The 9571-nt window shown below is 39.7% G+C and overlaps 1 long non-coding RNA gene across 1 annotated transcript; it reads left to right on the top strand.

Moving 5' to 3' along the window:
• The first annotated feature begins 6718 nt into the window (after positions 1-6718).
• Positions 6719-9224, top strand: LOC145419686 (uncharacterized). Its single transcript, XR_013901002.1, has 4 exons — positions 6719-7128; positions 7207-7381; positions 8569-8664; positions 8747-9224. It is a non-coding gene; the product is annotated as an uncharacterized LOC145419686 (long non-coding RNA).
• The last annotated feature ends 347 nt before the right edge of the window (positions 9225-9571 follow it).

The raw sequence follows: 9571 nt of genomic DNA, 5'->3' as shown, positions 1-9571 counted from the left end.
TTCCTGTATTTACTTACTTTTGCTAAGTAGTGACTTTTAGTTACTCCCGGCCTAGCCTCCTGGCCAGTCAGTGGGGTGAACGTTTGCACGCTCAACTCGATATTAGTAGTTTGGCCAGACAAGACATGTCCAATTGTCCAGAGTCAGAAAACCCCTGCTGTGAGTTTAACAAGGGACCATTTTACATGTCCTCGAACACAGATGCTGCAGTAAGACCTGGAGAAGGAACACACTGGTGGAAGATCTTTTTTATCCAAGTTCTGGTTAACAAAAGCAAACAGTGGGGATGGAGGCAGGTATATACTCAGACAGAGAAAGGAATACCTCTGATGCGCCTTTGTTAGAGGAAGTTTCTAGGAGAAAGGGAAAAGACTGGCCTGTTGCATGTCACTGGCAGTTCACCAACAGCTCAATAGTTCTGTGTTTTAGATGTCCTGATATGAGCGTGCAGGGTCTCGGGAGGTTAGGATACCAATAGTTCCTTACTTTGTAATAAATGTAATACAAAAAATGCACACTTGCTTCTTAAATATATTGTCCTTCTTTGGGCACATGCTTGTTAAATCAATTTGTACTGCTGACTATTTCTACCTTTTCAGTCCTTTTAGTGAAAAGAGAGACTGCACTTTATCTCAGTTCAGCAAATTCAAAGCTGGAAATCCACAACAATAAGTGTCTTTCTATGTATGCTACTTTGAAAGGATATCAAAGGTAGTACTACAAAGTCATGCCAACTGTTAAATTATACTGGCATCTCCAACCTTGTGTATTTTCATTGTTGCATCAGAGACAATATAAAAAGTAGGTATGACACTCAAGTCCTGAATAGAAATAGAAATAAGAATCCTGTAATGAGAAAGGTGGAGGGCTGTGCTAAAAACACCAATTTAACAGCCAAACCAAAAAACACATATGTGAGTTGTGTTATTGTAAATATGTATGCATGCAGTAGAGGTTCACAACAGTTTCAACTTTTTAATGGCAGGCATATCTATTTGTTATAGTAGTAAAGACAAGAATATAAGTTTTATACTAAATAAATTAAGTGCTGTTTAAAGTTTTTATTCACTTTTAGAGCTGTTTTAGGGTGAAAAGGCTCAACTTTTTAAGAGGTTTTAGCAGATTTGACCAATGATTTTACACACATTTTGAACATTGAAATCTCCTAACACAATGACTGTAGCACACGTGTATGTATGTATATATGTCTATATGTGGCCTATCACCTAATTTACAAAATGTGAATGAAACTCAACATCTAAGTTTTTAATGTTTCAACATTTTTGAATAACACTTATTGTAATTACAATACTGTTTTGTTTTTATATATGTCTGGTACGTTTATAGCAGTGTTGAATAATGTACATTTTAAAAAAACAACAACAAAAAACTATATTTTTAAAAAAACAACAACAAAATAAGACCCAATCTTTTAATCTTCAAACAAATAATTATATCCATTTCATAATCCCTCTACAAATGCAATGTTACGCTCTCCTTTTCCATTGCTCTCGCATGCTCCACGGACGTCACCTGTATGTAACTTCATGGTCACGGAATTTTGTTTGAGTCATCACTAAATATGGAATGAAGACTTGGAAAAGGACCACAGGCCTGGTAAGATTAATGACCTGTCCTCTTTTATTTAAATAGGGGTTTCAAAGTGATGGTAAGATTTGATTGTAGGACGACTAGAAGGTTTTGCTTTCCCAACCTTATTAGCAGATCTCTGATCAGTTGCTTTGGTTCAGTGTTATCAGAAATAAAAGAAATGAGGCCAAGGCCAAGTAAATAAGACCAAATGGCAGAGAGTCAGGGCCTTACTTCTGAGACATCAGCTAGCAACACCATTCTGTTAGGGTTATTCATTTGTTTATTAGGCTGTGTTCATGGCTGGCCAGTAACCAACCATCAAAGGCTTTGCCCCAATACTACAGAGCCATCACTAAAATAAAGCAGTGTCTTATTTCTCCCTCTCTCACGCTGCCATCTCTCACTCATCCCCTTAGGGTTTCTCTATGAAATTAAAATAAAGTGAATGAAGTTCCCCCTTTGAAGAATGGACAGATATAGAAAAAGGGCTAAAACGACAGAATGGGAAAGAGACAAGGGGGAAGAGTGAGCAGTTGGGGGCCTTGTGAGGAAAGGGTGAGCAAGGGGCAGAAAGTGTGTATGTGAGAGAGAAAGAAAGATTTGAGGGGCTGGGGGGCAAGCAATGGGAGTGCAATTAAAAGTGCACACACCGGCAAAAATCTGGGTGCTTTCAAGGCAGAGTAGCCGCAGACCTCTTCGGGGAACTCATCACACTAAGGCTGTGTGTTTGAAGATGTGGTGGGCTCTGCTAACTGTCGGTTTATAAAAGTCCAGGAGGTACTGCAGCCCTCTATTAGGCCTCTCTCAGCCCCCTGCATTCTTTATTTTTCCTTTCATTCTTCTTTGCTCGACTTATTACATACAATCATCCACTATTACAAGTTATCAAATGGGACGATGGCGCAGAGTGATACTTGTTAGAGGTACTTGGGGGGGGGGGGGGGGGGGGGGGGGATTTGAATCTGACTTCCCACTTACTCCTAAATCAGGATATTTCTGAAGTATAAATCTCCTGTAAAATTCAAACAGTAGATGTTTGAACTGTTGGTTGAACATATATTCATATAGTTTAATTTCTCTTGTTGGACATAATGGTGCTCGGACTTTTTCCCAATGGTATTATTTAAGTTTTTCCACGTATCCAAATTTTTGAGCAAACTCCCTCCTCAAACGGCGCCACATTAGCTGGTTGAGACTTTATGCTAGCCAAAAAAGAGAGAGCTGGTTTCCCCAGTGTTGGATAGTTGGACAGTGTTGGTGAGTATAAGCAGACTTGATTACTTGTTTTCCTGCTTATAAGCACATCTGTGTTTTCATTTTCTGTCACAAAGCTGTCGGACACAGAGGACCACTTATGGCAGTGTGTGTGTGTGTGCGTGTTCCTTGCAGTATCTATGAGCCATTATCTCCTTTCCTCACCTTGCGGAGGCCATAATAGCCAGTGATGGATCGCAGAGCTGACGTGTCTAATTGCATTCCTTTCTACTCTGTTCTGTAATGACAGCTGTTTTAAGGGCAAACTGTACCCACTGTGACTGTCAAACACTGTACAGCATTCAAGACACACATTTTAGAAGACACATTATTTCTGTATGTGTGCATGTAATGCAATATCTCCATTTTGTAAAAAGCTAAAAGTTGAATAATGAATAATTTATGCAAAGCACCTTACAGTTGTATAATGATGGCTTCGGACTACATAATAGGTTTGGATTAGGTGATTATAAAGTCAAAATCCTGTCTTTTCATTACTGAGGGACATGACTGACTACGTGTTGCTGCCTGATCGATCATGCTTGCTGTCTTTCATAGCCTTTGCTGTGCCATCAGGAAAAAGGGAGAAGAACTACTGCAACAATTACACAAAGAGAAACTGGTGATCTGAAGCACCTCCGAACTGGTGACCATTTTGCTTTGTAAGCTCTCCTGCTGGCAACCACAGCTGGATTGGCCATCGGGCATACCAGGCATTTGCCCGGTGGGTCGCTCGTGATTTTTTGTTTTTATGGGCTGATGAGGTTTTATTTCTTTTTTTAACAGTACAGATGAATGGTGGTGGATTGGCCAGTTGGTCATGATCGACTCTGGGCTGCAGCCGAGGAGGCTGAACTTTAAAGTTGAGGTGAAAAGGAATGCAGTTTGTCCCGTACTTCCATTAGAAAGTTGCTAATTCAATCATGAAACTGATCAAAGATCAGCTGATCAGCTTTTCTCTTCATCTTCTGCTGCCAGAAAGATGAAACCAGCAGAGGTCACGCAAAACAACAGCAGCACGTTTAAGCTTGATCAGCTGTTGTCAGAATTGATTTAATATTACTTTCTCGTATCAACTGATGTTTGCTGGAGCCACAGCTGTAAAAGCTGCTGGTCATGATATCGGTTTGATTATCTGCTGAGAGGGAAACATGAAGATGAAACTAGGAGATGTCCTTACTGAACCATCAGAGCTGTGACGGAGAAACAGGTTTACCTTTTAGGTGGCATGAATGAGTTGAAGGGAAGTTATGAACTGTTTCCGAGAGACAAATAACACCAGGATCCTTTTCTAAGTAGCTGACAGCTGGTAACTGTGCAGGGGCGGGTCTAGCAAAGTGTTGCCAGGGGGGGGGGGGGGGGGCAGGTAGGGCATTAACAGGGAGAGGTGGGCACAAAGAAATACTTTTCTTTCTTATTCTCATTTAAAATGTCTCGCTTTTAATAAATAATTATCTGAATCTTACAACCAAAGTTTTTATCTGATGTAAAATGTATAGAAATCCATTATTGTATGTAGTAAATATTAAGTCTAGTACATACCCTAGTAAGTTATAGTATTTTTTTTTCTTTGGGAAGGTACGATCTGTGCATTCTGCAATTCTGTTGAAGAAAGACGTTGAATCTATTTAATTACTGGAGAAAAATAATTGATTTCTCTGCATTTGTTTTACACATGCATTAAATTAAAGTCTGTTATGACAATTAAGAATCTTGAAGCGGAAATGCTTTTGTTTTTCTTGCTTGGAGTTGGAAACCCTATTAGTTAGGTATATGTAATTATTGATTTGATTGTTTTATATTTTTGCTAAGTACTGTTTAGAATACACCAGAATAAGGGAGGATGGTGTAGGTTTAAGTTTATTATAAAGGCTTTATTGCTTTTCCTAGAATAGCTGGTGGGCCGGTCTCTAGTCAAAATGCCCGGGCCGATTTTTCGTCCCAGTCTAGCTAATATGCTTTATTAGCTGCTTCGGTAAAAAACAAATCAACAATGCAAAAAAACAAAAAAAACAAACAAACATTGCAAAACAACATACTGGAAAACGGTTATTCATCACTTGATTGCTTCAATACAACACTTGGGCACATATATGCGTGATGTTTCGTGGCTGTTTTGATATCGCTCTCTCTCTTAACCGATCAAATCTCGCTGTGGTTGCAGCTTTAAACTCGGTATGACCCAGGTTGAGAGAGGGGGCCCAGTCTGGATCGCATCCCAGCATTTTGTAGGCTGGTTTTCCTACAAAACACAACAAACATTAGCCCGCAAAGCCACAGTGAACAAAGCAGCATAGCGCAACGAATTCAATTCAAATCAATATAAGATTTATTTGTAACCTACATCAACAATTATGTTATGATAAATTACATAATAACTACAACAGAAGACTTACCTTTGTGGAAATGCTTGGAGCAGACTAACATGTGAGCTGGAGTGTTCTGAGACGTTATTTGGTCTTCGAATGGCTGCAATCCAGGCCATCTGTCGGCTCTTTGTTACTTCAGAAACACGGCTTGAACAATTTCTCTTCCACGACTCAATCTGATAAAAAACAATCTCTTTACCCGTCGGCTTCCCGTGGCTGTCATGTGACCGGCTATTGCAGTTAATAATACAACAGCTTTTTGCCATTTTTTGTGTTTCTTTTTATTGCTGTGTGACTGTTTTCATGTGAAAGCCTGCGTGCGCTAGTACCACTTGTTACGCGTTCCCAGAATTCTTTGCGGTTTTACCCCGCAATGACGTCACATTTTCAATCTCCATAGGCTAGCCCACTCATGGCTGACGACCAATGGCGGCAAACCCCCAGCCGCTTTTTAAAAAAAAAAAGAATTTCGGGGACGCCCGCTGCCATGTCATTTAATTTGTTCAAATCATATTTACCCAATAAAATATATGGTTTAGTTTCTGTGTGAACGGGGTGGTGGAGTCCTCATGGCCAGCGAGCTCCACCAAACACACAAACAGAAGGGAGAGGAAGATCAGAGAAGCAGCTACAGAGCACAAGCAGCAGAGCAGTAAATATGGGGGTATTTTAAATACCAAGGCAGACTACAGTCTGCAAGAGTCATACCAAACAGACTTTAACCCTCTGGGGTCGACGGACGCGCCGGCATGTCAAAATCACATGACCAATTTAAGACGACACAGGTACAAGATGCAGTGACTCAGTCTTGGGTCGAAAGTGTGGACTTCAAACTATACACCAGTTTTTGAATTGTGTCGATAGGCCACGTAAAACCAGAGTTATGATAAAAAATACACGCAATATTTATTTATTTATTTTTTTGAACAAACACTCTCCACTTGCGGGTAAAAAAAAAAGAAAAAGAAAAAACACCCCTTCCCTATTGGTGTTAGAGTTTACCATGTCAGCCAATCAAAAAAAATGATATGGCAACATGCGGCACTTGGTTGTTTAGGAGAAGGGGCAGTTTTAGGAGTGACACCCGCGACGGAAAGCGGGAGAGCAAAAGAAAGAGAGCGCAAGTTATCATATGTGAAACATTAGTGACGTTTAGCGTGTTTGGAGGGTAGAGTTAGTGTGTTGTGTAGTTATTGTTTTGTATTGTGTGTCAGTTATACTGCTGAATGTCACATTTGCTCCGAAAAAGCCATCAAAAGCAGATTCCAGTGTAAACGCTGTTCCCACATGCAAAACAGGACTGATACACCTCCTGTTGTCAGACCTGCAGGGTTTAGGCCTGTGCTGTTATCCTCTGCCTTATACTGAACACAAACTATTTTTTTGGACTGGCACAAATAATTTGTGTGCCTTCTTATTTGATGCAGCACACCTGATTGTTCTGTAAATAGATTTAAATGGTTATATAAAAAACGCCTGAGGCCTTGGCTGCATTTTTAGGTAAATAGTACCATATATAGGGATGGGTATCGAAAACCGGTTCTTGTTGAGAACCGGTTCCCACTGTTTCAATTCCTTGGAATCGTTTGCCATTTTTGCAAACGATTCCCTTATCGATTCCAGTCGCCCCGAATGACGTCACCACGTTGCGGAGCGTCATTTACCTGGCAGGAAACATGGCGCCTAAGCGGCTCAAACGCTCAAAAGTTTGATTATACTTTATGAGAACCGATGACAACAGGGCAACTTGCAAAGTAGATATTTCATTTAAGGGAGGAAACACTACGAATATGCAAAAGCATTTGCTCACAAAACACGCGATGACACGCGTTTTTAATTCCGCTCCGGACTCGTGACTCTCAACCCAGCAGCAGCGCTAACGTTTGCACGTCCTCTCCCGTTAATGCGGCAGGTAAATAATCAACTAACAGTGCATATTATGTTAGCGCAATCTGCCTTATTACAAGACCTGCCATTACTGTACATGTAGGTGACCATGATGAGAGAGACAGACAGAGTCTGGCTGGCGCTCGCTGGCAGTTCTCGCTGCAGTCTACCGGTAGCGTCTCCTTTCAGGCCAGGATAGACTAATGTCACCGAGCAGTGTCTAAGTTTGTGGTCAAAGGCTTGCACCCATTTGCCACAGCAGATGCCCCCGATTTTTGGTAAGTGAATGTGTTTAATTGTAGGCAGGGACATTACTGGATATTCTTGTGTAATTGCCACAGAACAATTTATGTTATACTTTGTTATTGCTACAGAAGAATGTTGCAGCTTTAAGGCAGGGATGACTCCTGGAGTTGCTTTCTCACTGCATATGCTTTATTTCACAATCAGATCGATTCGATAACAAAAACATACAGCAGCTCCTCTCCTACTCCTAGCCCTTCGCTGCGGTGGAAAAAAGAACGACTTCAATCCCCTTCAAGGAACATACGTACAAAATAGTTTTCCTGATACACCAATGGGGCGTTCAATGCCATCTTGTAAATATGAGTACTCTGGCAGAGTAACAGTTCAAATGAAAAATACACCAGAACAAACAAGCAAACAAAAAAAGAAGTGTGGGGTACCTTTGAACCAATGAACAAAGTATAACAATTTATACTTTTTAACATAACCCGACCCCGTCAATATGTGATATGTCTCACAAGAATATTTATTTTATTATTTTACATTTACAATTTTTTTTTCCTGGGGACCCTGTGACACCCCATTGAAGAGCCGTAGGCTGGATCTCTCAAGATCTCACTGTTGGGTTTGTAAGGCCATGTTACTCCTAAATTTCTATCTTGTTCAAAGAGAAGATATAAAACAAAGCTCTGAGCTAATCGACCTTAGTGTTCTCCTTTTTTAAAAAAAAAAAAGAATCGATAAGAGAATCGATAAAGAATCGAATCGTTAAACAGAATCGAAAATGGAATCGGAATCGTTAAAATCTTATCAATACCCATCCCTAACCATATAACTTTGCAAAACTTGTGCATGAACCTGAAGTTCCCAAATTGACATAAAAATTGTTAGTTTTCAAAAAGTGTGTCCTCTTGAATGGGATTATAAGCTAACGAGCAGCGCTGTGTGTTTGGCAGGTGGCAGGTCATGACGGACAGTTCACCTCTCATCCCACTCATGGCACTTTTTGTTATAAATGTTGTCATAAGTGTGCTACATTGGTTGTGCATCAAAATTACTTAAAAAAAACCGACAAAACCATGAGCAATTATCTGGAATAACTAATTTTAACATCTTATTTCTTAAGGCTGTATTTTTAGCAACAACACTTAATGTGTTTTTAAAACAAAATGGTAGGTTTATAAATGAGTCTGAGTCTTATTTGATTTCCTTGTTTTAGGTCTCAAACATAGTCCAGCATTGACGAACCATCAGTTTGGAAGGGTTACTGATATTTGTTCGTGACGACGAGACCAAACTCTTCTTAACATGTCTGGTGAGTATGCAAATCTACTCAATCTTCAGTTTTGGTTTACAGAGACTTATATATTATATGTAGTGTTGTTAATTTTGCATAGGATACAGATCCAGTTGAGAGGGCAACCCGAGGTGTTACGGTGGGCATCCTCACTGTTCTGGAGGACTACGTGGGACCCAACTCGCAGTCCACAGGGGTCAACACTGCCATTGTTTTGGAAGAGGACATTATTCTTGATGATCTGCCAGACCTTCCCACTGCCTTTGCCTACCGGTTTGGCCTACTTTATGGGCTCAACATGGAGTTTCCCAAAGAACTCAAGTACACATTTGTTTGCTGTATGGAAACCAGATAGAAGAGTTCACATCCTGCCATCTGATGTTTTGAATCTGTTTGTTAGTGACTATCAATCAAGATAGGTTTGATATTCTGACTGACAATACCACACCTTTAAAATTGGATGACTTTTTTTGTTTTTGGAAAAGGACTTTATTGGCTGAATGTTGTCAGTATGTTAAAAATGGCTCATCTCAGTGGTGCAGTTGTGTTTGAACACAATAAAGTTATTTGAAAATCAACATTGTATAAACATTCATTAATACAACAAGGAGCACCTCATGAAAACTATAAAGGATACTTTTTCTAGACTTTAGGAAATTGATTGGCAAAACAAAAAAAAAAAATGTTGCGTAAACTTTAGGAAATATGCTGCCAAAACTAAAACTAATACCTTGTGTAAACTTTAGGAATTACATTGCTAAAACAATAAAATATGAGTTAAGAAAAAGCACAGTTATTAATCTTGTAAACACAAAAACATTAGTTGAAGCAACTTTTCTCCTAAACTTGAAATTCTAAGTTATCCATCAGAACCTAAAAACGTAAATGCAGTGGGTTGCCTTGAGTTTTTAAGTTTTCGCAACAT

The sequence above is a fragment of the Astatotilapia calliptera genome, chromosome 13, assembly GCF_964374335.1.
Source record: "Astatotilapia calliptera chromosome 13, fAstCal68.1, whole genome shotgun sequence".
Classification (NCBI taxonomy): Eukaryota; Metazoa; Chordata; class Actinopteri; order Cichliformes; family Cichlidae; genus Astatotilapia; species Astatotilapia calliptera.
This window is presented reverse-complemented; position numbering and strand designations above follow the sequence as displayed.